This window comes from Pelobates fuscus, chromosome 7 (assembly GCF_036172605.1).
Source record: "Pelobates fuscus isolate aPelFus1 chromosome 7, aPelFus1.pri, whole genome shotgun sequence".
NCBI lineage: Eukaryota > Metazoa > Chordata > Amphibia > Anura > Pelobatidae > Pelobates > Pelobates fuscus.
The window spans coordinates 47,015,647-47,040,238 of NC_086323.1; the positions used below are offsets into that span (position 1 = coordinate 47,015,647).

At 43.7% G+C, this 24,592-nt stretch overlaps 1 protein-coding gene across 1 annotated transcript in view; it reads right to left on the reverse strand.

The window, feature by feature from the left end:
- Window positions 1–24,592, reverse strand: part of GLIS1 (GLIS family zinc finger 1) — a 77,225-nt gene that overhangs the window by 34,585 nt on the left and 18,048 nt on the right. The gene's annotated exons all lie outside the window — the stretch shown is intronic.

The window sequence follows — 24,592 nt, forward strand, 5'->3', positions numbered from 1 at the left end:
CAAGACCCTACAGGAGCCTCCTGTATGTAATTAAAGTTCAATTTACAGAGCAGGAGATATATAAAAGTAATTTACATCTAATTGATTGATTTGCATGCTGTGTCAAAAACAGCCGGGGGGGGCGGAGCTTAACTGGTGAAGAGAACAGCCGCATGTCTGCTGAGCTCCAGGCCACGGCAAAAGAAAAGGCCAATTTACACATTCTAAAACGGGGCAAACCCACCACAGGGAGACCCCAGCACCCAAGCGAGCCCAATGGGGCGAAAAAACAAAAAACTAAAACCAGAAAAGCCCACGAAGGGCATGGACATCGGAGAGCTATGGCGGCAGGCACATGGCAACCCGCGCTCCAATGTGGAGTCTACGCATGGCGGGTGCTCCGACTTCTATGAGGAGACGTCGGATGAGGGTGAAAGTATATTCTCCCCGGACCGGCCTCAGCCAACGCCAGCCCGATCACAACCCCCGACACCCACCTCAGCCTCCACGCCGGTGAGCATGGAGGCCATCAGAGACCTAATGGCGGAGCATCACAGGAAAATCTCGGAGGATATCGCTTCGATCAAGACCACATTGCAGGGCCTGTCTGGGCGGGTTGGGACAGTAGAAAACACTGTGAACACCCAAACCAGCCAAATTACAAAGGCTGCAACAGGAGGTACAAGAGCTGAAACTGATAACTGGGCAGAATGATCTACGATTCGCTGGGCTTGAAGACAAACGCCGCCTGAAGCACCTTAAGATTAGGGGCATCTCCGACAACATACCAGAGGCTGAACTGCCCCATGTCGCTAGGCGGCTCCTTACGGCTCTATTAACCCCAAGAGTGGCCAAAGCGGTGCAGATAGAAGGCATTTTTAGAATTCCCAAGCCCCCTAGGGCCCCAGCCCCAGCTATGAGAGATGTCGTCCTGCAGTTCCAGACCTACAAAGACAAAACCGCAGTCCTGGCAGCTATTAGGGATCAGGCATCCTACTCTTTCGAAGATATGAATTTAACCTTCTACGCTGACCTCTCAGGAACGACACTGGCCTGGAGGAGGTCCCTGCAAAGACTGACATCCCTCCTGCGAGCACAAAGCATCAGGTACCGCTGGGGTCCGGCTCACACCCTACTGATCATCAAGGGCGACACTACACACACAGTACGCTGCATGCAGGAGGCACCGACAGTACTGGAGCAGCTGAACCTCCCGTTAGACTCGTCGACTCTACCAGCACCAGCGGACAGTCATGCAAACCCACCGAACTGGAGCAGTGCCAGCGCTGAGGAATTCGGCCCCAGAAGACCGACCGGCGCACCTACCACCTGAAAATACTGGGACTGGAATTCACTTTGTCGGGACATTCTCCCAACACAGTATTCACCTTAGACAGCCACTCTTTAACGAAATCATACCCTGACTAGTGGTTGGCAGACCTCCCTTTTACACACCGACGGACACACACTCCAAATTGGCGCAGGGTACCACTATAGGCGACCCCTTAGGGCAGGAGCCAATTTTAATCCAACCCTGACACTACACGTCCCGGCCCAGCAGCCTAACGCAGACTATTGGACTCCGACCAGCCTCCCTCACGGGGACGCAGACCTCCATACATAGGCCCACAGAGCACCCCGCGGAGACCTCTTCACTTCACCATAAGAAGGTACCGCACACACTCCCCCTACGCAAGCTAACCACACTACAGGAACAGCCTGTCACACAACCACTACATGATCATTCGGTAGAGAACCCTTTCCCACAAACACCGAATTTCCCTGATCTCTGCTGACACGTCATATACACACAGTACACAGGGCCGGACTGGGAATTAAAAGCAGCCCTGGAAAAAAATTATTTACCAGCCCCATAATGCGTCGCGCCAGCATAGTGTGCAGATACAGAGTTAGAAAAGATAACTTAAAATTAAAATTATTACTCCAACGTGAAAAAAAGCACATATAGGCTTAAAAAAAAAAGAGTGCAGATTTATTTTAAGCAGACGTGCCTTTGCATATAGCCAATGTTTCAGTCCAACTACCATGACATATTAAGGAAAGCTTGGTAATGGGACTGAAATGGTGAATGTATGTAGGGCACAACTGTAAAAAATGACGTTATCTTGTTTATTTTGAGGTCCTGTGGGTGCACTCTTCACTTTAAATATGTTATTGTGCTGGATTATGCACCTAGCAACAAGACTGGGCCAATATCTGCTTATTACATATTGTACATATCAATGAAATTTCTTAGTGTATTATGCATATATAAATGTACATTAATATATGTGTAAATATAATAGGCATAATTATATATATATATATACACACATTGCACCCCTCACACATTGCACCACTGCTCCTATACCCTACTACAGCCCCATATCCCAGCAGACCCCAGGTAAGTTGTCAAACTGTACTTAAACGGTTTGACTACTTACTCTGGGAGCGGGTCCCGGCACTCCTGGCACCATACCCACTACACAGAGCAGTAGTGGTTATTGTGCATGGATTATTTCTTTAAATAATCTATAGGTGCCCCTCCTGAGATCAGGCTCTGGATCCGCCACTGATTTATATTATAAATATATATATATTATAAATATATATATTATATATTATAAATATATAATATAATATAATATATATATTATATATTATATATTAAATATATAATATATATAATATATATTATATATTATACTATAAATCAGTGGCAGATCCAGAGCCTGATCTCAGGAGGGGCACCTATAGATTATTTAAAGAAATAATCCATGCACAATAACCACTACTGCTCTGTGTAGTGGGTATGGTGCCAGGAGTGCCGGGACCCGCTCCCAGAGTAAGTAGTCAAACCGTTTAAGTACAGTTTGACAACTTACCTGGGGTCTGCTGGGATATGGGGCTGTAGTAGGGTATAGGAGCAGTGGTGCAATGTGTGAGGGGTGCAATGTGTGTGAAAGGTTCAGTGTGTAGGGTGCGTGGGGCAATGTGTGTATGGGTGGCTGTGTGTGTAGGGGAATGTGTGTATGGGGGTCTGTGTGTGTGTATGGGGGGGCAGTGTGTGAATGTGTATGGTGTGTGTGGGCAGTGTTTGTATGGGGCTAGAGTTCACTCTCACCACTTGGACCACCAGGAATCCCTGGTGGTCGCAGTGGTGAGAGTGAACTCTAGCCCGTAGCTCCAGGGCTAGAGTTTCCCTGTGGCACTCTCCCTCCCCCTCTGTCTCTCTCTATTTACGCCTCTTTCTCCCCTTGTGTCTCACTCTCCCCCCTCTGTCTCTTTCTCCCTCCTTTCCCTGTGGCACTCTCCCTCCCCCTCTGTCTCTCTCTATTCGCCCCTCTCTCCCCCCTTGTGTCTCACTCTCCCCCCTCTCCCTGTGGCACTCTCCCCCCCTCTGTCTCTCTCTCTATTCACCCCCCCTGTCTCTCTCTCTCTCTCTATTCACCCCCCCACTGTCTCTCTCTATTCACCCCCCCACTGTCTCTCTCTATTCACCCCCCCACTGTCTCTCTCTCTATTCACCCCCTCTGTCTCTCTCTCTATTCACCCCCCCTCTGTCTCTCTCTCTATTCACCCCCCCTGTCTCTCTCTCTCTATTCCCCCCCCTCTGTCACTCTCTCTCTATTCACCCCCTCTGCCTCTCTCTCTCTCCACCTCCCTCTGTCTCTCTCTCTATTCACCCCACCTCTGTCTCGCTCTCTCTTTTCACCCCCCCCGTCTCTCTTTTCACCCCCCCCTCTGTCTCTCTTTTCACCCCCCCTCTGTCTCTCTTTTCACCCCCCCCTCTATCTCTCTTTTCAACCCCCCCTCTGTCTCTCTTTTCACCCCCCCCTCTATCTCTCTTTTCAACCCCCCCTCTGTCTCTCTTTTCATCCCCCCCCCTTGTCTCTCTTTTCACCCCCCCCTTGTCTCTCTTTTCACCCCCCCCCTTGTCTCTCTTTTCACCCCCCCCCTTGTCTCTCTTTTCACCCCCCCCCTGTCTCTCTTTTCACCCCCCCCCTTGTCTCTCTTTTCACCCCCCCCCCTGTCTCTCTTTTCACCCCCCCCCCCTTGTCTCTCTTTTCACCCCCCCCCCCCCTTGTCTCTCTCTCTATTCACCCCCCCACCCACCTGAGAGGAGTCAGGGGGCCGGCCGCATTGCACGCTGCAGCCTCGCCGGTCCGGCAGCACTGTTAACGCTGAGGGCTGAAGGAGGAGGGAGGAGCATATCTCTACCATGCTCCCTCGCGGTTCCCACAATCCCCAGCACGGATGCTGCTGGGGATTGTGGGAACCGCGAGGGAGCATGGTAGAGAGACATGCTCCTCCCTCAGCCCTCAGCATTAGGTGTGCCGCCGGACCGGTGAGGCTGCAGCGTGCAATGCGGCCGCCTGCCTGCCGGCCGGCCGGCCCCCTCAAAGTGTGTGCCACCGGACCGGCCACCCGGTGGCACATATTGCCAGAGCAGCCCCCAGGAGCCGCGGCCCACCGGGAAATTTCCCGGTATCCCGGTGGGCCAGTCCGGCCCTGACAGTACATACCCCTGGCGCCACCACAGTGAACCAACCAATAAGCCCTGTACATAGTTTAATATTTTTAGGTCTAGATAACCCGGCGAGGACAATCTCAGTTGTGACCCATAATTATCTGAGTGTAGCCTTACTGTTCCTTACCCGACTTACTCAAGTCTAACCTTTGCTGGGAAGCAACTATATCCTGTAGGCGAAACGTATCACTAATAATTGTTCTTCACTCTGTAACTGCTATTACAGGGGCAGCGCAACCCGTTCGCATATCACTTATAAGCCAAGTGATGCTGCGTTGTACACTATGCCATTAGCACATACCATGCTATTAACATAACTAATCTAGAACTGTTAACCGTTGACCGTCCTATTTTATTTTATTTTATCTTAAATTACTAACTTCATCGTTTAGATATGCTTGTTATTACTATATTTATAAAAAAACTGTGCATTTTCCTCATGCCACTATCAATATTTTCATGTCTAGATAACCCGGTGAGGACAATCTCAGTTGTGACCCATAATTATTTGAGTGCACCCATACTGTTCCTTACCCGACTTACCCAAGTCTAACCTTTACTGGGAAGCGACTTTATCTTGTAGGCGAAACGTATCACTAATAATTGTTCTTCACTCTGTAACTGCTATTACAGGAGCAGCGCAACCCGATCGCATATCACTTATAAGCCAAGTGATGCTGCACTGAAAACCACGCCATTAACACATACCATACTATTAACATAATTAATCTAGAACTGTTAAACGTTGACCATCCTATTTTATTTTATCTTATCTTAAACTACTAACTTCATTGTTTAGATACGCTTGTTATTGCTACATTTATATAAAACTGTGCATTTCCCTCATGCCACTATCAATCTTCAGTACATCTTTAAACATGCTGATGTGGCATCTGTTGATAACATGTAACACCCTGCACAACAAAAATAAAGAATTCCCCCCCCAAAAAAACAGCCAGGGGGTGTGTGGCTAGGGCTGCATAGAAACAAAAGTGACTTAACTCCTTAATGGCAGCGAGTTGAGAATTGAAACTTCAGAGACATGATCTATACACAAAAACAGCTTCATTAAGCAAAAGTTATTTTGGTGACTATAGTGTCCCTTTAAATTAATTTGAACATGGGAGATTTAACATGCTAACTGCAATACAGAATGCAAAGTGCAGATGGATGGATGGCCAAAAATATATATCTATAGAGAGAAGATAGCATAGCTCCATTATGCAAACTGTTTTATGATTAATGTTTTGACACTTTGTGTGAGAATCCAAAGCTACAAAGATCCTAAATTGAAAACATTTCAATCTCAGCTACTGTCAAAGCTTTTACTCTGGATTTCCCAATTCGGATTTCAATTCAGCACAATTCTGTATTCAGTAAATCCAAATAGAACATTGAGGCACTTTTCTCTGCCAATGGATGGGTTAATTCCATAGGTTGCGTTATTAAGACAAGCCAGACCACCAGGCAAAATTCAGAGAAAACGGAAGCAAGAAAAACCTGTCCATAATACCTTAATTAATCTAATCATAATATTTAACCAGCAAAGCTCCCACTGAAGCAACTAATTAAACCTCCAGCCATTAGTTCATAGTTTGATTAAATGATGTAGTTCTGGCTATGACAAACATAATACAAGATATACAATGAGAGTATACATTACATCAGCCCAAAACAAAGGTCCTATTCAGTGCAAATTCGTACAGAAACCTTTTGGTATTTAAAAAAAAATTTCTCTGTATAGATAGACACAGAGTTATGGTTAGCCCATGCTTAGATACTGAATGGCTATAGATCAGCGGTTCACAACCCGTGGTACACATACCCCCAGGGGTACAATTCAGTGCATTCAGGGAATCACTGGCTGAGTCTATCGGGTAGCCCATGCGCTGTGGGCCACCCGATACACATGTGGCTTCAGGGAACCAGTTGCAAGCTGCGGCGCTTCAATATTGCAAACATACCCCTGCGTTCCTGCAGCCAGAGCTGGGAGCAGCGGCGTACAAGTAACAAGGTAGGAAACATTTTGTGTATGTGTGTGTGTGTTTCTCTGTATGTATGTGTGTGTGTCTCTGTATGTGTCTGTGTCTCTGTATGTGTGTGTCTCTGTATGTATGTGTGTCTGTGTCTCTGTATGTGCATGTGTGTGTGTGTGTCTGTGTCTCTGTATGTATGTGTGTGTCTCTGTATGTGTGTGTGTCCGTGTCTCTGTATGTATGTGTGTCTGTCTGTATGTGTGTCTGTGTCTCTGTGTATGTGTGTGTGTCTCTTTATGTACGTGTGTCTATGTATGTGTGTGTGTCTATGTATGCAGTGCCGTACACACAATCCATGGGGCCCCGTATGTATGTGTCTGTGTCTATGTATGTGTGTGTCTATGTATGTGTGTGTGTCTCTGTGTGTGTCTGTGTCTCTGTATGTATGTGTCTGTCGAGGGATGTATGTGTGTCTGTCTGTCTGTGTGTATGTTTGTGTGTGTGTCTGTATGTATGTATGTGTCAGGGGGGATAGGTAGGCACGGATCGGGGGAGAGAGGGGAGCATGGATCGGGGGAGAGAGGGGAGGGAGGGGGGGGCCCACGGATCAGTTTTGCACCGGGGCCCTGTGGATTGTGTGTACGCCACTGGTGCACCCTCTCCTGCCGTGGAATGCACGGCCATGGTGGACTAGTGAATGTTGGAACGCACGGAAGTGCGTCATCTTATATGGAACACGGAAGAGATCCCAGCAAACTTCAAGTGAGATCTCAATCGGGAGTCGGAAGGGAGAAAACACCCACTATTCCACCAATGAACTTAAAAGGGTTAGCTCTATTTAAAGAGGACTAAGGGAAGGGTGCTTTAGATTACCATTGCAGGTTGTATGTTAATATCATTGTTTTTATGCGGTTTGGTCCCTGAGGAAGTGCTTAAAAGAACGAAAAGCGTAGGACCTGTGGGCCTTTTTATATTATATGCTGTAATTTTTTTTATAACCTCTTATAAAGCCCCTAACAATATCGAGGGAGGCACCCATAAAGCGCTTTGACCTGCTGGAATTTGTGAGTGCAACATTAAATCTGATTGTTTGTTATTTACAGACAATATTGCACTATGTTGTATCCTAGTTTTTAGGTGCACTAGCAGAATCCCTTAACCTTCCACGTTATATATATCTATGTCAATTTGTTATCATCTGGAAAGATAGCCTTGGGAAGCTGTGTACCTAGAAGTTCATTTGTTTTTATTATAATTTTTTGTATAGTTGCACAAATTCAACAAGTCACAGGTGTATTTTTTTTTTTTTTTTTTAGAAGCTTGTATTGTTACCTGTGCACAATCAAAATATTTTTATTATTTATTTTTTTTTTAAAATAGGGGAGAGTTATGTAGGTGTTGTAATTAGAATAGTGGGAAAATTGCCATGTAAACCAATGGATTCAGTCAGGATATTTAATTTGTTATTACTTCAGTTTTAAAACATTGCACAACTTTTCAGATCAGGTACTTTGATAAATATGTCCAATGGCTTTTTGTGAAGATGGTCGGACCTTTGCGAATATTGAGTTGTGAGAGAGTTTGTAGAATATTTTTCATGAAAGACCTCCGTCAAGCTGAACATTATCAACAATAGCCCAGTCCTGTTACAGAATACATTTTCTATTTCCAAGAATACGTTTTATTTATCTGTGACCATAGAAGTATAGAAGTACATTCTCACAACAACGGAAAATGTGGGTATCCGGAGTCTGGTATTTGGGGAGTTGGGGATAAGAGGGCAAGATTAGACTACACCGAGGGCATAGGAATTTTTCTGTTTCAAATCAGTGGGTAATTTCTCAGCTGTTGTTCAAAATAAAGTTATCTTCGAACCAAGTGAAATTCAAGCTGGCTTCCAAATAGTCCAACGGTAGCTGTTATAAAGAATGTATAAAGTACATTTAATGGAAAAAATGATAAGGAAACAAAATAATTATTGCCCTTTTTTTTAGGAAACAGTTTTGCAGCTAAAGGCTTAGAATAACGTTTCCAGATGGCAATTAGCTTGTAGAACTTGTATTAATAATTTAGGAAGCTGCAAGTTATTTTCCTTAAGGGCCGAGTTATGCAATTTGTGAGGATTTGCCTGCATTACATCCAATAGATGATACCGCAATGATTGCGACCAAAGTAAAAGTATTGGGTCTATTCTGCCCCTGGAACCTCCTGATATAAATGAAAGAAGTAATTACTGGGTTTAGCCACTCTATTACCAAGTTCACAACCTTTTCATAACCCTTAACCCTTGAATTGTAAGTTCAAGGGCTATCTAGATGAGTACTTTGTATAAAAGAGCGTGGGCCCTTGTATTGGTCTGCGTATATGGTACTGCCTTTTCCCCCAACTGTACAAAGCTGCAGAATATGTTGGTACTTTATATTAATCATAGTAATAGAAAGTAATAATAATAGTAATAATAAAAAAACAGATTATTTGGTGCATGTGATGCGTATCTGGCACATTACATAAAAAAGTTACACAGGGCTGGCTCATAAGGATTCAAAGTGGGCCCTGTGGACCCAGGTAGCACTAGTTCAGACATTATTGGAACAGCTGATTCAGAGTGTCTCTGTGTGCACTGTATGTCTGTGTGATTAGGAAGGTGTGTCTTTCAGTAGCTAGCTATATGCATGGATAATTATTTATGTTTATATTTGACTGGTGGATTAGTTGTGCACTCGTAACTTCAAGTCCTAAGCTACTAGCCAGGCCTAAGGTTACTGCTCAGTGCAAGCCTGGAGGTGCAGAGCTGTCCACACCGTTTTTGGATGCCTTTATGTTCAGGCATGTGATCAGCTTCCTCAGAGATTCAACCTAGATCCCAGGACAGTGAAGGATGTGCTTGGGATTCAGGCATGTGTATGGCGTGGTGCACTGCCCTGCAATATGGGAGTTCCCTATCATTGAGTGATACACATTTCTGACACCACCCCAATTGGTGTGTCATTCCTCCCTCTCCCTATAACACCATTACAACCCTCTACTCTGTGATCTCATGTTAGTTGAGCTCTTGTAAATGTCCTTGCTCTGCCAAGTATATTACTATTCAGTGATTAAGGGATTTCCTGTGTACAGACCCCTCGTTTGCCTCTGGCCTTAAACCTTTGCCCACCGAACCAACCTGTGCTTGCCTAACCTTGATTTGTGGATTTTCTCAATACATTAGTAGTATGCCGAGGACCTGCTGGGAACTCTCTACACTTATTTCCCAGCTCTTTGTGCACCCTGTACTGCTGCTGAAGCCGTTAAATGACTTCATTCCAGCCCCGGCAAAAGTACAGAGCTGCAGGGAGCTGGGAAGTCAGTGAGAGAGATCCTGGCAGCTACCCACTGGACATCAGGAATGAAGTTCCACTCCAGCTCTCCATGTTAAGGAAAGAACAGTGTGGCTGAGAGGACCTCTGTGTTAAAACAAAATAAATATTATTTAAATATTTTAATAAAAAATGAATAGTAAGTGTGTGGACGTATGTATCAATGTGTATATGAATGTCTGTCTGTGTATGACTCTGTTTGTGTTTGTGTTTACGTGTCCGAGTCTGAGTGTATGTATATCAATGTGTGTTTGTGTAACATGTATATATCTGTGTGTCTGTGGGAGTCTGTTTGTGTGTTTATGTGTCTGTGTGTATTTGTGTATTCATATCAATGTCTTTCTGTATCTATATGTGTCTCTATAAATGTATGTGTGTGCTTGTAAGTTCCCTAACAATAAGTGGATGTGGGTGGGGTAAAATCCTTTTCCGCCTCTGTAACCTAGGTACACCCCTAGTTGTATAGGAATTTAAAGGGAAACTCCAGTGCCAGAAAAACGATCTGTTTTTCTGGCACTGGAGGGTCCCTCTCCCTCCCACCCACCAATCCCCGGTTACTGAAGGGGTGAAAACCCCTTCAGTCACTTACCTGGGACAGCGGCGATGTCCCTCGCCGCTGTCTCCGCCTCCGCGACGCTCCTCCTAGTGATTACGTCGGCCGGTGGGCGAGACTAATCTCGCTCACCGGCCGAGGAGACCTAATGCGCATGCGCGGAAATGCCGCGCATGCGCATTACGTCTCCCCATACGAAAGCATTGAAAAATCATTTCAATGCTTTCCTATGGGGTTTTGAGCGACGCTGGAGGTCCTCACACAGCGTGAGGACGTCCAGCGACGCTCTAGCACAGGAAACCTGTGCTAGAAACAAGGAAGTGACCTCTAGTGGCTGTCTAATAGACAGCCACTAGAGGTGGAGTTAATCCTGCAATGTTAATATTGCAGTTTATGAAAAACTGCAATAATTACACTTGCAGGGTTAAGGGTAGTGGGAGTTGGCACCCAGACCACTCCAATGAGCAGAAGTGGTCTGGGTGCCTGGAGTGTCCCTTTAAAGATTGTAGGACTCCGGTCATCATGCTTGATTCTGTCTCTTTACCCATGTTTTAGGTCTCACATGAAAAGATTCAAGCTGTCGTGTTCTACTGGTCTATGGACGGTTGGATAGTTATTTTGTACTTAGTGTTCTATAACTTGTTTCCAGGTTCTCCAAATGTGAGATTTGTTTCTTCCAGGAGCTTGGTTTCTCGGACACATTACTAAGCCCTGGCTGATTTTATATTCTATTGCAAGTTCCGTTCACTAACACCTTTTTCCTGATAATTATTTTTGGAGGATGGCTCTGGTAACTAAGGGCCATAGTGTTTGTAACTAGTATCTGCTAGTTAATTCTCCATAGTTGGGTTGTCACATCCACTGAACTTTTAGTATTCTCCTATTGCCTGTGGGGTATTTCCTCTTAAGAGATATGTCTTTTGACATCCTTACCTTCCTACAGCAAGCCTGTAGTGGTTATACTTTTTTAATATCTTAATGTTTGTCTATATTTGCTGACTTTATCTTAGTTGTTGTGTATTGTGTTTCCCTTTCCCTTCCTAGTCACTTTACTCTTCGTTATCACCCATTTATATATGCTGCAATTGTTAACCAGGAAAAAGGAAAATATATATTGATATTTTCTAAAAAATTTATCTTCCTGGCTATTATCCGTGGCATCACACATATTCATTCCTTGATTAACAGAGTGTTCCAACGGCTGTTTGGTAGATCTAGCATCCAAGTCTTCTTGGACTGGTGATGAGAGTTCAAGGAATTATTGGACTGGTACTGAGAGTTCAAGGAATTATTGGACTGGTGATGAGAGTTCAAGGAATTATTGGACTGGTACTGAGAGTTCAAGGAATTATTGGACTGGTGATGAGAGTTCAAGGAATTATTGGACTGGTACTGAGAGTTCAAGGAATTATTGGACTGGTACTGAGAGTTCAAGGAATTATTGGACTGGTACTGAGAGTTCAAGGAATTATTGGACTGGAACTGAAAGTTCAAGGAGTTATAACTCAAACAACTCACATCCAAGTAGCGATAGATATTGTAAATGGCTACATTGTCTGTGCATCTCTGTGGGTACTTGTTGGTATGTTTCAAAGTGTATACCAAACTCCTATAGATGGTGGATTGAAATAACAATCGATGGACAATATATAACATGTCTAACCTGTTTTATTTACACTGGTTTCTAAACACGTTTATTGTAGTTTAGACATGCTACTGTGAGGTTTATCAATGCAACGCTCTGTTCAAAATTTTTTACATCAAACATTTAGAGCTTTTAATCACTAAAGGATTGACAAGAGGGATTTGGGCCTGGGATCACTTGTGACGAATGACATATACCTCTAAAGATTAACATATCGGAGTTATATCACAGTACATGCAGGACACTGTGGGTATACAGTCAGATCTTTTTCACTATAGAATAATTCACCCCCCTCCCCTCTCTCGTAAAGGCTATAGAAGTATTGCCACAGGCAGTTAATTTTGAGTGAGTGGGTCATTATACTCTTAAAGTATGAATCCCACACAGTCTGACTAGGCAGTAATTATTTGCAGGCTGGGATGAGATTTATTGTCAGAGAAGCGGAGAGAATGTTACAAATCGGATTCTGTCCCCTGTGCGCATACTCTGTTATCGGCATGTTTGCCATATGCCACAACGTTTTGTGCGTGTAAGCTGTGTGTTATCCATTGTAATATGTGAATCCTGGGAGGGTGTTATTAAATAAGAGTAAACTGTAAGGTTGGTGCTCACAAGTCTAAGTTTAAACATACGTATGAACGAAGCAAAAAACAGCATTCCATCGAAAAAAACATTTTAGCCTAAATTACAGCTTAAAGAACCAAAACAGTGAATTTCAACTCCCCATGAAAGAATTGGTTCAAAAGGCCCATATTTAGTGTTAAAGGGCTGTGCACAACGTGTGCTGTACATCTGCAGTCATGATCATGTGGACTGTAACCCTCCGTATCGTCAGTCTATTGTTTGCCTGGCTGGAAGTGATAGCAGTGGTTTCACAGCACATCCACTGTCCACATTAGGTTAGGGGACAATTCAGAGAGGCAAGGGGTGATGTAAGTTGCAGATAGCGGTATAACTATCCAGTATGTTGCTAAAACCTGTCAATTCCACCTTTAAAATTATCACCCGCTTCAGCCCCTTTCTCACGCAAGATGCTGCCAAGGTGCTTGTTCATGCTCTGGTAATCTCTCACATGGATTACTGTAATTCTCTCCTTGTTGGTCTCCCCAAAAGCCAAACTGTCCCGCTACAATTGGCAATGCATGCTGCCACCAGGCTAATCTTTCTCACCCGTCGCTCCTCCCATACCTCGCTCCTCTGTCGATCCTTACACTGGCTTCCTGTATCCTATAGGTGTCAATTCAAAATACTAACCCTTACCTATAAAGCTCTAACCAACTTTAGCCCATCTTACATTTTGTGACGGACCACCTGGCACCCTGACTGGGTACCTCCATCAATCGCTGCTTCCTAGCACTTGTGAGCACTGCACTGGAACCCCATAACAACCGTAAGCCTCACAAACTGCCGCAGCTTGGTTGGGGTCTCGCTGTCCTCCACCCAACCTGGACCCAAGACCAGGATCCAGCTTCCAGTGGGTAGACCTCTCCTAGTCCAGACAGCGAAGCAGGCTGCTCTTATAAGAGCAAGTGTTGTGATCCAAGGGAGGATAGTGATTATAGCAATCCCCAGAGTGTGAATATAGTTCTCCAATCCCACAAACATGCCTGGGAGATAATTGGATCTGGAACTGTACTAATCTAATCCAATTATCTCTAAGCACAGAAAAAAAACATATATTTTCCAAGCACCCCAAAAGTACCTTAAAACACACAAAATCCCCACAAAAGTTACCCCCTGATAGCCCTGATCTGTGTGACCAACATCACCAACATCACCCAGATCAGTTCAGGGGTTCAGGAATTTCCTGGATGTCTTAACTTTGACCGACTGCCCGCATGGTCCCATGCCCAAAACAGTTCCAGAGAATCAGGGCTTGCGGTCGGTCTAATTCGGTAGTTTAAAAATGAATAATCTACCGAACATAGTCAATGTTCTTATCCTGGAGCTTGTTCCCCTCATCCAGACGAACGATTCCACAGAACAGTGCCCTTCTAACTTGTATAGAACCGAACGCAGGCAATGATAGAAGTCCAGCGGTGTTCGGGAGTTTCTGTGTCCGACTATAGTTCCATGAGATTCATGCTCAAACACCACTGCCTGCGTTCATGTGAACAAGATGTCCGCCACCTCGTGGTCGTTCATAGGAAATGCGACCACCCAGACGAACAATTAGAACACTGCAGTGAGAACCGTTCCAAGGTGTTAATAGGTGTTAAGAAGCTCCCGGGTGGTCCCTGGTTCGTGCAGTTGTTCAGTAGTCGAATGCTAAAATAGGAGGGGAATGCAATCTACCGAACAGAATAGCAAAAAGGCACGTGCGCCTCTCTAATCACAGCATCAATCTGGCTTCACTGACAACACTCTGGCATCGGAGTCATCACAGCAACTACAGTGCATGCGCTGAAGTTGCTGTGAGGGAGAGCAGGAGAACAGCCTGTAGGAGACTGTTTGACTACACACACTTTATGCTTCACTGTTGTATTATTGCAGAAATTAAAAAGCTGATTATAACCAAAAAGGGTTATTAACCTCTCAATGTTTGTTGGTTTCTTTTATTGTATTTGTATTTCCTTCCCCATGTGTTCTATATACATTTATGAAGTATAGGAAGCATTACAAAATGTCCCCAGGTATTTAAGCTACCAGGCACGAAATTACTTACATATGGGTATGTACCAACTTAGGGTCCATATGGTGCTAAGTATGTTTGTGTTTAGAACTGTCTATAATATAAAAATACAGTCATACCATAGTTAGAAAACTGTTAGTTTGAATGTTTGTTTTTTTAGCTGATATTTTTCATGCATAGCAATGAACTAATTGCAGAAATAATTGTTTAACATTAAAATAAATAAATGTACGGCTGCAATAGTACGTCATCCCCTGGGATCTATGTGTTAAAACTGCAAATTGAAACTATAAGGCCAGTAAAACTGACAGCTTACATAACAGTTGCTCCTGTATCAACCACACTTACTATTTCACCACTCAGGCGTCCAAAGCATTACATACTCATTAATAGAATTCTAAGTAAGTCATAGCATTGGCAGGTTAAGTGAGATCACTGACCGATCAAGGGCGCCAAAATTAACGCGGTCTGGGACGTGGAAGATCGGAAGATGTCGTTGAGAAAGTCAAGACAGGTGAAGAGGAAAGCTATCCTTGTAAAAGTGTCGTGTAGAAGACTATGTTTTGCATGGAACCAAATTTTTTTTACATTTATTTGATAATTTTATTTTTGGTCTTTAGATAACAAGCTGTAATTCCAAAATAATGTTAAACAATTTAGCATGTAAACCTTGATTATCCAAGGTTAGAATAAATAGATCGTCATGCAAACTGCCAATTTAGCCAAGGAGGCTAAACGGTCAGAAGATTAAAAGGTCTCAGCATGATCAAGGTGATCAGGATATTCAGAAGTGAAGACCAGAGACAAAAGTAATAAGAGAAGCATCCATTAGACACACTGACACAACTATTACTAAAGTGACATTGACCTTATTAGTGTGGCCTGAATCTATAGAATGGCCATGTGTGAGAATTACTACTTATCCACCCTACTGACTGTGGCCAGATGAATTCTCTCTTCTTTTCATTAAGTGAATTCCAGATACAATATTCCTTTATAAACAAACGGAATTATATGGAGCATTTCAAGAGGATAAACTCTTCATTGTTAGTAGAAATTCCAATTATCCTCAGGATATTACAGTGAAAACAGAATAAAGTCTACATAATAAAAAACAATGTAAAATGACTCCATGGTAGATTTCACACGGCAATATAGAGAGAGGTTGAAGGCTTATAGGAATGGCTTGATCAGTAGGCCACAAGGATACAAATAGGAAGTCATGGTTTAATGCTATTGGACATTAAGTATTAAGTCTTACAGCATTTGACAAACATCTCAGATGTATATTATTGTGGACCCCCAAAAAACATCATATACACAACAATGAACTTAAACAGCATGGCTTTCAAGGAAGGCAGAATGTTCAACATTTTAATGAATGTACTAATTACTAATCTCCAACAACAATAGTTCAATGTCCAGAATTGGGTCTTCCAACTATTTTCAGTAGTTCCTCATTGGTTGGAAGAGACATATGCTATCCATCATGCTCCTACTAATTTGCATAATAAATTGTGTGCCTTGGTGGTCGTTTTCCCTCCAGACACATGGAAAAGTCCAATAATTGTTTTGTAATGTTTGAAGATTTGATGACAAAAATATCCTCACCATCCTAATATCACGTACATCATTTTTCACAATAAATTAATGTTCCAACGCATCCTTTTCAGCACATTGTCCTTTTATCATAGTATCTTTAGTGTAAAAATTAACAAAGTTTGGACGATAACAAGCTTGAAATGTTGCTGCTTTTTACACTGATACATTAACACAATATGCTGATAAGGACATGCTCTAACATTTCTTTATTTTTAGTATGTTGATCAGTTGGAGGTGGAACCCTGTGCACCATGGGGGTAGGTGAGCAGAAGATAAAAGAGCTTAAGCTTAAAAGAACCTTGTTTTTCACAGTTCACTGTTGTTATCAACTGTTATTTTCTGCTTTTTTCTCATTTTTGTATAAGTAATAACTTTCTTTTGCCATTGAACTTTCACCAGTTGCCTTCCTTCCTAGATCTTCTTTTCCTGACAATTTTCTGTGGCATACAATACGTACATTTCTCTTCCTCCCAAAAACACACAAATTTGTTCATACAAAGACATGTATACAAACATACATACATGCTGATATTAAATTATATAATGTTAATATGCCTCTATACAGTGAGGGGAAAAAATGTATTTCATCCCCTGCTGGTTTTGAACGTTTTGCCCACTGACAAAGAAATGATTAGTCTATAATTTTAATGGTAGTTGTATTTTAACAGTGAGAGACAGAATAACAAAAAAATCCAGAAAAATATATGTCAAAAAGTTATAAATTGATCTTATGAATGTTAATGAGCTCAAGGCAGCTGGGACCACAGTCACCAAGAAAACAATTTGTAACACACTACGCCGTGAAGGACTGAAATCCTGAAGCGCTCACAAGGTCCCCCATGTACAGGCCAGTCTGAAGTTTGCCAATGAACATCTCAGTGATTCAGAGGAGAACTGGGTGAAAGTGTTGTGGTCAGATGAGACCAAAATTGAGCCATGTACCGTCAAATCTTGGGTGAGAACCATCTTCCCTCAGCCAGGACATTGAATATGGGACGTAGATGGGTATTCCAGCATGACAATGACCCAGATATACACAGCCAAGGCAACAAAGAAGAGACTCAAGAAGAAGCACATTAAGGCCCAGGAGTGGCCTAGCCAGTCTACATACTTTAATCCCATAGAGAATCTTTGGAGGGAGCTGAAGTTTCAAGTTACAAAACGTCAGCTTCGAAAACTTAAGGACTTGGAGAGGATCTGCAAAGAGGAGTGGGACAAAATCCCTCCTGAGATGTGTGCAAACCTGGTGGCCAACTACAAGAAACGTCTGACCTCTGCGATTGCCAACAAGAGTTTTGCCAACAAGTACTAAGTCGAAAGGGGTAATATAATTTTTTCACTCATTGACATGCAAATCAATTTATAACTTTTTTGATATACATTTTTCTGGAAAAAAATGTGTTGGGTTATTCTGTCTCTCACTGTTAAAATACAACTACCATTAAAATTATAGACTGATCATTTATTTGTTAGTGGACAATCGTTCAAAATCAGCAGGGGATCAAATACTTTTTTCCCCTCACTGTACGCTGCACATAAAGTAACACAAAAGTCACGTCATAGACATCTTATTGAAAAATGAGATGTCTCGAGTGTAAAGTTTGATCATTTATAACTGAAGATTAAAGATACACCAACAAAATAAAAAGATCACGCTATGGAGGTAATAAAGAACAACTCACTTACATTATATAATGTTTTTTTGTATTGGGGCAAACCATAGAAACATAACATCTTAAATGTGTCTAATTTATTTCAGAATAGTCACTAAAGCCATACCCTAGTTTTGTGCCAGACAGTTTTTTGTGTGCAATTGTGTTGCTGGAAATTCTGTCTGTTTTTCTTGGACCACTTACTGAACTTTGCCAAAATCCGTGTGACTCAAATATTGAACTGAATCCGAGAAGTTGGATACCAGAATACATCAAGTCAACACAGAATTTTATATGAGAAATTGAAAAAAACGACACACACTTCATTCATTGTGTCCGGGATTAAAGCTAAGGCAACATTATAAACACAGCTTCAATTTAGATGAGCTGTAGTGTTTCTGAGCTAACATATCTATTTTTTGAGTTTGATAAGATATGAAGTCTCTGAGTGCTGAACTGTCTTTGGTGTTAAAGAGATATTACCGCCTACTCATATTATGAATTTATACTTCACGTTCTCAAAATTTACATTAATGTCTTCAACTCACCAATCTAATGAAATAAAAAGGAACATATTAAACATTAAAATGAAATGGGTTTGGTGCTTAGAAAGTCTCTTTAAAGGGACATTATAGTCACTCAGACTATTTCATCTTAATGAAGTGGTCTGGGTGCAGTGGTTCTCTCCTTTTAAGATAATTTTTTTTTACGAACGTCCATGTTTACATTGCGGGGTTAAATCCACCCTAACCAACTAAAACTAGGTCAAGCAGCGCGGAAGCCCATAGGAAAGCATAGAGAAAAATTATGATTTTCCATGATGAAGCTTAGATGCATGCAGGGCATTCGCTGGGTATTCGCATCAGGTGCCTAATACTCCTCTGTTTTTTTATAAATAAATTATATTGGCATTGTGGCATTGCAAAGAGTACTGGTAAGTGTGTGTCAGAAAAAATAGGATTTTGTCATAATTATATCTGCAGTTTTGATTATCCCCTTTATTGATGACCTGAGATGCATCTGGTTTTAAACAGGGCATGACATCTCATAGGCTTAAGTGGGTAGATCGCAAGAAGTCTGGGGGCAGTGCCCCACCACCTTTAAACGTCACCAGCCACCTCTGACACTGACCTTAGTTTAGGACCAGGGATTGCCCAGTCTGCTGGTTCTAGGTACAAAAACTCTCCCCTTCTAAGCAAAGGAGCCAGAAAACCCCAAGCATTTGGCTATATGCAATAATATTAGTCATACACCTATAAATTGGGTTCCAGTTCATGACCCACATTTATCCCTAATAACCTAAAATTCTTTAAGACCCACAGAATAACTGATATCTTCATAATACATATATCTCCAACTCCACCTCATCCTTTCAACACCCACAGTTACTATCTGGACAAAGATCTGCTTGAGAGTAAGCTCTTCTCACAGCATTTTTTTTATAAATAAATAAAATAAATTGGTTTTACATTGAGATTAACAATCAACACTAATTCACGGCATTGTATAAATTGATCTGTTTATCTGTAGGAAGCAAGTAATTCGGCAAAAGTGTCAAAGAGGGTTCTGTCCAACGGAAAAGGAGACATCATACCAACCTACCCTGCAACTAACATCATTACAGTTCTACATTACTGTTCATCAGTCTTTTCACTTCCGCTTAGAGAATGATCCATTCGATATCTACATCCCTGTTTAGGCAGAGAAGATGAAACGGAAACAATTTATACATTTTATCCCAATAATCCCATCTAGTCCATTCTGCCGTTCTGTGTATTACTGAATGAAATGAACTTCTAGAAGAGGGGTTATTATGTCCTTCTATAAGAACATATTAACTCTGCTAATTTGTGCTGTCTCAGACAATCAAAATTACAATTGTCTGGAACAGCGAATTTAAGAAAAGAAGGGAAATTAATCTTTGAACATAAAGGGCTCGGAAGCATTGCATCATTATTTTACTTGGATATACTTCTGATTATAATGCAGATAAATTTCAAATGCAATAAAACTAAAACAACACAAGTTAAGTATGAAACATAACAGGATATTGCTGAGAGATTAGGTGGTTTCCTCTCAATACTGAAAAACACAAGCGATGAAGATGGACACAGTTTAACGGCAATACTTAAAGAGAGATGAGTGGAAGAGACTGGTAGATACATACAAATCAGGACTTCCTTGTGTGAGTTGAATCAGAAAAGTCCAGTAATTGGGAGCAGATGGGTCTTTGAGCGTCTTAGCACTGGACGCTACTCAAGGAACCCATCATAAACATATTAACTGGCATTTTATAGGACCATTTACTTTCAAACAAAATGTCTCATCTATTTCCTGTCTTCAAATAGCCAAGCTTTCTAAATTCCTGTGCCTATCACACAGATGGTTTTGGAGTCTTTCAAGAGGTATTATGCAAGAAAGGCTCTTCTTATGACTAAGCTGTTCTATCTATTGCTGATGGCCATATTTATTTAGACTAATTCCTGGAGACATCTTTAGAAACCTATGGTTTGCATCTCCCACAAGGAAAACCAAACAGAAGTCTAGATCGGTGGTTCTTATTATGTGCTTCTTGGGCTGCATTCCGGCGGCCACATTAGGAAGTTACATGTACAAAAATCAGAGCAGGATTAACCAAAAGGCAACCCTAGGTGGCTAGGGCCCAGGTGTCAGACAGGGGCCTTGGGACAATGAATTTGTTTGATCCCATCAACCATTCCTATTTGAGTTACCTAGGGCCCAGAGGTAAGGCAGGGACCCTGGAACCATAGGTTTCCTTAACTGCTAAACTGCAAAGGCCCCATAGGAACGTAATCCTTTTCTAAGAAAATATGGTGGTAATCACTACACTAGAGCACTTCTTTATTCTATTCATGTGTTTTATATCCTGCATTTATACAAAGTTCTGATCATTTAAAAAAAATATTATCTGTTGCCTTGTAATTGTAATCATCATTATTATTTCTTAGTGAGGACAACACTTTTCCTGTTGGAGTTAATACTTACAAAGAAAAGATGGCAAAAACTAAAATTCTAAAAATATTTTAGTAATATGAAAGTATACAATGAATGTAAATTATGATTTAATCCTAAATCATTCTTGTACAAACAGGAGGATAGCTAGAAAGCAGCCTGACTTGTTTCAGACCAGCAACAGTTCTTATTCAGCCCTTCCAACAAGCCTGCTTTTGTCGGGACAGTCCTGATTTTGGGGTCCTGACCCACCTTTGGCTTTAGTTCCCTGGTGTTCCGTATCTGGGGACACCTGGGGCAGAACAGTGTGAGCGTCATTAGTCTTGCTTACGCTGTGCAGCAGATACTGGGATCATGCAGGTAACATTTCAGCAGTGCTCCCTGAATGGTCCTGAAGACCAAGGCCCAGCCAGCTACACAGCTCAAGGTCTGGGCCCCCAGGGCCTGACCGTGATTATGCCTACATGGCCCGCCCATAAGTCCACTTACATGGCCCACCTTTGAGTTCGCTCACAGTCACAGGGAGTGGAGTGTATGTGTGTAGGGGATGTGTTATGTGTTATTGTAGAGGATGTAATGTGTGTGTGTTCTTATGTAATGTAGTGTGTAGGAATACCAATTTGTTTAAGGGATGTAGTGTGTGTATAGGGCAGTGGCGTACATACCAGGGTCGCAGGGGTAGCGGCTGTAACCGGGCCCGGCCCACCAGGGGGCCCGGCCGCCCTGCGACCCGGTATGTACGCTCTGGGCCAGCCTCTTCTCCTGGGGGGCCCTGAAGCCGGCCACCTCCGGGCCCCCCGAGGCTGGCCCTGCTTACACCCGGCGGGCAGTCAGGCTGGCCGGTGCGCGAGGGAGCACTCTCCCCTGAGTGCTTCCTCTTCAGCTCCCTCGCGCACCGCACTGATACCGGAGCCGGAAGATGACGTCATCTTCCGGCGCCGGCATCCCTACGCGGCGCGCGAGGGAGCTGAAGAGGAAGCACTCAGGGGAGAGTGCTCCCTCGCGCACCGGCCAGCCTGACTGCCCGCCGGGTGACCGCCCCCCCAGGAGCCCAGCAGCACCACTGGACCCCAGGGAATCCCCTCAGCACTCCAAAAGGTAGGGAGGCTGGGGGGATTAAATTTAAAAAAAAACATGTGTAAGTGTGTGTGAGTGTTAGTGTGTGTGAGTTAGTGTGAGTGTTAGTGTGTGTGAGTGAGTGTGTGTGTGAGTTAGTGTGTGTGAGTGAGTGTTAGTGTGTGTGTGTGTGTGTGTGTGTGTGTGAGTGTTAGTGTGTGTGAGTTAGTGTGAGTGTTAGTGTGTGTGAGTGAGTGTTAGTGAGTGAGTGTGTGTGTGTGAGTGTTAGTGTGTGTGAGTGAGTGTTAGTGTGTGTGAGTGAGTGTGTGTGTGAGTGTTAGTGTGTGTGAGTTAGTGTGTGTGAGTGAGTGTGTGTGTGAGTTAGTGTGAGTGTGAGTTAGTGTGAGTGTTAGTGTGTGTGAGTGAGTGTGTGTGAGTGTTAGTGTGTGTGAGTTAGTGTGAGTGTTAGTGTGTGTGTGTGTGTTAGTGTGTGTGAGTGTTAGTGTGTGTGAGTGTTTGTGTGTGTGAGTGAGTGTTAGTGTGTGTGAGTGAGTGTTAGTGAGTGTGTGTGAGTGAGTGTTAGTGAGTGTGTGTGTGAGTGAGTGTTAGTGTGTGTGAGTGAGTGTTAGTGTGTGTGTGAGTGAGTGTTAGTGTGTGTGAGTGAGTGTTAGTGTGTGTGAGTGTTAGTGTGAGTGAGTGTGTGTGTGTGAGTGTTAGTGTGTGTGTGTGTGTGTGTGTGTTAGTGTGAGTGTTGGTGTTTGTGTTTGTGTGTGTCTGCTAGTGAGTGTCAGTGAGTGTGTTACTGTGTGTGTCTGTTACTGAGTGTGTTTGTGTGTGTGTGTTAGTGAGTCTGTTTGATGTCTGTTAGTGAGTGTGTGTTTGTCAGTGAGAGTGTATGTTTTGTAAGGGAGTGTGTATGTATGTCTGCCGCTGAGTGTGTCTCTGTCAGTAAATGTGTGTGTCTGTTAGCTAGTGTGTATGCATTTGTTCGTGAGAGTGTGTGTGTGTGTCTTCAGCACTTACCTTTCTCCAGCGCCGGACTCCCATGGCGCTGGGGATCCCTCCGCCTCTCAGCTCCGAATGCGCATGCACGGCAAGAGCCGCGCACGCATTCAAACCGCCCATAGGAAAGCATTACTCAATGCTTTCCTATGGACATTCAGTGTCTTAAAATGGCGGAAGTGCCTCTAGCGGCTGTCAGTGAGACAGCCACTAGATGCTGGATTAACCCTCAGTGAAACATAACAGTTTCTCTGAAACTGCCATGCTTTCAGCTGCAGGGTTAAAACTAGAGGGACCTGACACCCAGACCACTTCATTGAGCTGATGTGATCTGGGTGTCTGTAGTGGTCCTTTAAGTGTGTGTGCATCTGCATGCACTGGCGTACATACCGCGATCGCAGCCCTGCAACCCCTGCGACCAGGTGCCCGCCGCCATGTGCTGCTGCCCCGGCCCGCGCAGAGTAAGTGCGAGGGGGGGGACCCACGGATCAATTTTCGCACCGGGGCCCCATGGGTCATGTGTACGCCACTGGTATAGGGGATGCAGTGTGTGTTTGTGTGTAAGGAATGCATTGTGGTTTTCTGGGTGTTTGTGTAAGGAATGCAAGGTGTGTTTCTGTGTATGTAATTTAATGCATTGTGTGTCTGTAAGGGGTACATTGCGTGTGTGTAAGAGATGCATTTTGTTTCTGTGTGTGTAAGAGAAGCAGTGTTTGTGTGTGTGTATGTGCATAAGGGATGCATTGTTTGTTTTGGGGTGTCTGTGTGTGAGTAGGGATGCATTGTGTGTTTCTGTGTATGTGTAAGGATGCACCGTGTATGTGTGTAGTGTAAAAGAGAGGGTTTGTGGGGTAGGATAGGGGCTGAGAGGGAAACAGCTCTTTTTTTTTAATAGTGCTCTCCCCTCGTATCAATTAGTGATCTTCCCTCCCCTCCAGTCCATTAGTGCTCTCCCCACCTGCCCTGTCCCTTAGTGATCTCCCCTACCCCCCCTTCCCCTGCCCCTGTCCCTTAGTGGTCTTTCCCCTCTCTTCCCTGTCCCTCAGTGAAACTCTCCCCTTCATGTCCCTTAGTGGTCTTCCCCCCTCCTAGTCGTCATCTCCTGTACCCCTTTGGTGGTCCTCTCACCCCCCCACTCAGTGGTCCTCTCACTTCCCTCTCCCCCCCTTAGTGGTCCTCTCATTCCCCCCCCCCCCCCAGCCTTAAGACCCTTAGTGGTCCTCCTCCCCAACCCCTAAGTGGTCCTCCTTCTCCTCCACCCCCCTAGTGGTCCTCACTCTCCTCCCCTCTTAGTGGCCCTCCCTCTCCCCCACCCCCTTAGTGGTCCTCCCTCTCCCCCCTCTTAGTGTTCTTCCCCAGTCCCCTCTCCCTCACTTAGTGGTCCTCCCTTTTCCCCAACACCTTAGTGGTGCTCCTTTTCCCCCACCCCCTTAGTGGGCCTCCCTCTCCCCCCCCCCTTTCCCAAATCCCTTAGTGGTCCTCTCCAGTCCCCCCTCTCCCCCTTGGTGATCCTCTCACTCCCCCTCCTTAGTGGTCCTCCCTCCCCCCTTAGTGGTCCTCCCTCTCTGTTGTGCCTCCTACCTATGTAGCGTTGCCTGACCTATGTAGTCAGTGAGCACTTCCTGTCAGTCCGTC